We start from the raw sequence: 3,552 nt of genomic DNA on the forward strand, positions 1-3,552 counted from the left end.
CTCATGGCCAACAGAAAACACTGGAAGGGTTTGGTGGGCCTTGACCTTGTGTTTTGGAGTTATAGTTCACCTACATGCAGAGAGCACTGTGGACTCAAACAATAAAGGATCTGGACCAAACTTGTCACAAATACTCAATATGCCCAAATGTGAACACTTGTGGAGTTTGGGAAAAATAGACCTCGGCATATATTTGGGAGTTGTAGTTGCTAGGATTTCTAATTCACCTACAATCAAAGAGCCTTCTGAACCCCACCAACAATAGAATTGGGCCAAACTTCCCACACAACCCCCATGACCAACAGAAAATGCTGTGTTTTCTAATGGTCTTTGGTGACCCCTCTGACACCCACTCATTACACTCTCAGGGTTTAGAAATGCTGGCAGAGGTAAACAGTGAGCTGGGCTGACAGTCAAGTGCTCACGCCGACCTGGGCTTCAAACTGGCAACCTTTCGGTTGGTAGATCTTATTGCTGGTGGTGGTGATTTACCAGCTGTGCTATAGTCTGGCCCTATCCCAATTAATTTCAATGCACCCTTTTCGGTTCTAGGGTTTTCCTGCCTGGACGATGGCTCAGCCCCGGTTCTATGTCCAGAAGGCACCTTCCGTCCTCTGGAAAGTCTCCCTCCACATCAATGTTTGCATTGCCCTGTGGATTTCTTCAATGATAAACCCGGCCAGTCAGCTTGCTTTCCATGCGGCTCCGAAGCAGTCCAACCCAAAGAAGGCCAAAAGATTTGCAAATGCCTTCGGAAAGGTCGGATTTTCCAGGTAACTGACTTTTCTACGTCACAGTTCCTTCATATTGATCTTTCAAAGCATAGTATGAAAGCAGTTTGGCACCACTTTATTCCTGTGACTCAATGCTATAGAATAGACATGGGCCAACTTCGGCCCTCCAAGTGTTTTGGACTTCAACTCCCACAATTCCTAACAGCCTACCGGCTGTTAGGAATTGTGGGAGTTGAAGTCCAAAACACTTGGAGGGCTGAAGTTGGCCCATGCCTACTATAGAATCGTTGGAGTTGGAGTTTGGAGAGGCACCAGTCAATGTAGAACTACAACTCCCAGGATGCCAACTGTAGCCATTCAAGTGGTTCCAGACCTCAATCATTCGACGCATTTCCATGAAGGTCAAACCTTAGAATTGTACCTTAATTGGGAGATTTGAGGATGGAGTTGCTGGAAATGAATAAATATATACAGTGGACAATCATTTCTCTTTCCAGCCTAGTGATGCTCAATGCCCATGCGCTCCTGGTTATAGAAACCCAACCAATGACAGGAGATGGGACTGCGTGAAGGAAGTATACGACATCTGCCGGGACGGAGCAGTCCGAAACCAAGAAGGAGCGTGCTTGACCAAAGAAGGATGGACACAATACTGTACAGACAAGGTGCCGTAAATGGAGGGGTTGATACGGGTCAAGTGATTTCTGTTTGGATCCTTGATAGAACTAGTTCTCACTGCTGTCTTGCCTCTTCTAGATTTGCACCCATCCTCAAGATTTCCAGGGATACGACAGAGTCCTCGGACTTTGCCTTTGCAAAGCGGACCGTCTGGACAGCATCTGCAATGACCGATGTAGACGGCGGCAAAGGAACGTCTTGCAATTGGTCTGTGACCAGGATCCACCTCGTCTGTCAGTGACTTACAGAAATGGGAGCCAGGTAAAGCACAATGTTTGGCTTTTAAGTTGGCTACTAGGATCCCTGTAAGGCTTTTGTGTGATTTCAGCTCCCCCAAATCGTGGGGTTCAGGAGTCCAGCATGCTAAGCAGCCAGAAGGTCAAATCAGGATACAGAAGGACATTGAAGTCAAAAGCCTGCCCATTCTGCTCGATTTTATATTGTGTTAACTTGCTTTATTTGTTTTATTTTGCTACTGTACATATTTTATTCTGATGTAATTTTGTTTTCTGTATCTTGTATTTAATTTTGCTGTATTGTACTTTTGGCCTTGGCCTTACATTAACCGCCCGAGTCCCCTTTGGGGAGATGGTGGCGGGGTATATATAAAGATTATTATTATTATTATTATTATTATTATTATTATTATAATAAAAGCAGATGAGACGCTAATTAGATGTTTTATTGATTTATATTGACTGTTTATAATGCTACTGTTTTAATTGTTTTTAACTGTTTTATGATGGTTTTGATCATTGAATTTTGCTATTGTTAACCGCTCTGAGTCGCCCGAGGGCTGAGGAGAGAAGTATACAAATATAGTAAGTAAATAAATAAATAAATGTCTTTATTCTTCCTGGTTAAAAAGGACATCAGTGGACGGGGCGGCTCATCCATTACGCGAAGTAAGTGGTCGCAGAACACTTTTTTTTGCCAGAGGTGCATAGGCGCCTCTGTAAATGCCCCTCGACCGCCACTTGAGGAGCACCACCTCAGCTCACAACAGCCCTAGCAGTCCGAGGGGGGCGGGGCTCGGCTTTCTTTCCTCATTGCCGAGCGATCCTCTTCCCTAAGGGACCCGGCCCTTGAGCCTTGCCTAGCCCCTCTCATTCCTGCTCCACCTGGCCACCGGGTGCGCAAGCAGAGCCGGCGCTCAATCGTTCTCCGTGTTCGATCCCTTCCCAATGACCAGCTTCCTTTCCCGATCCCCCGGGGCTCCACTCGCCTCATCTCCTCTCCCCAATTCGCGGGTGGGCCAATGGACGGAGCCACTGCTTCGGGTCCGGAGGCATGTCTGAAGACCCCAGCATGTGCACCAAAAGTCACCTCTTCCCCTGACTTTCTCTTCAGCCATTGGGACCAAGCGAGAGAGAGAGAGAGAGCCCCTCCGGCTGGAGGTATCTCCCACCTCCGCTCCCTCCTTTGTTTTTGCGCCTACCTTCAGGAAAGGTGGGCAACTCCACCTCTCTCTCTCTCTCTCTCTCTCTCTCCCTCTCTCTTGGTCCCAATGGCTGAAGAGAAAGTCAGGAGAAGAAGTGACTTTTGGTGCACATGCTGGGGTCTTCAAGCACGCCTCCGGACCCAAAGCAGGCCAGGCAAGGGAGCAAGTGCAGCAAGTGTAGTTACTGGGATGTATAGTTCACCTACAATCAAAGAGCATTCTGAACTCCACCAATGATGGAATTGAACCAAATATGGCACACAGAACTCCCACAACGAACAGAAAATATATATCAATGATTGGTTGGGGGGGGGGGCAAAATACTGTTTGCTTACCATTGAAATTGACCTAGGGCCGCCTCTGTCAGTGGAGCTAGTGCTCAAAGTACTGACATATCCCCAACTGTTAAGTTTGGTTATATCTGAAAGCAGGATGAACTACAACTCCTGCGTGGGTGAATCTCCATTACCACCCAAACCTCTCCAATATGTTACCAAGGTTTCTGTGTGCCAAGTTTGGTCCAGATCCAACGTCAGCTGGGTTCAGTGCTCTCTGAATAAGGGTGAACTACAACTCCCAGATCCAAGGTCAATCACCCCCAAACCCTGCCTGTATGCACAGTTGGCCATGTTGGGTCTGTGTGCCAAGTTTGGTCCAGATCCAACATCAGCTGGGTTCAGTGTTTTCTGGATAAGGGTG

General features: G+C 47.3%; 1 long non-coding RNA gene across 1 annotated transcript; it reads left to right on the forward strand.

Annotated features, from left to right (window-relative positions):
• The first annotated feature begins 560 nt into the window (after positions 1-560).
• LOC132782786 (uncharacterized) lies at positions 561-1,666 on the forward strand. The gene is made up of 3 exons (XR_009632101.2): positions 561-773; positions 1,232-1,399; positions 1,491-1,666. It is a non-coding gene; the product is annotated as an uncharacterized lncRNA (long non-coding RNA).
• Positions 1,667-3,552: the final 1,886 nt, after the last annotated feature.

The sequence above is a fragment of the Anolis sagrei genome, chromosome 7, assembly GCF_037176765.1.
Source record: "Anolis sagrei isolate rAnoSag1 chromosome 7, rAnoSag1.mat, whole genome shotgun sequence".
In the NCBI taxonomy this organism is placed as follows: domain Eukaryota; kingdom Metazoa; phylum Chordata; class Lepidosauria; order Squamata; family Dactyloidae; genus Anolis; species Anolis sagrei.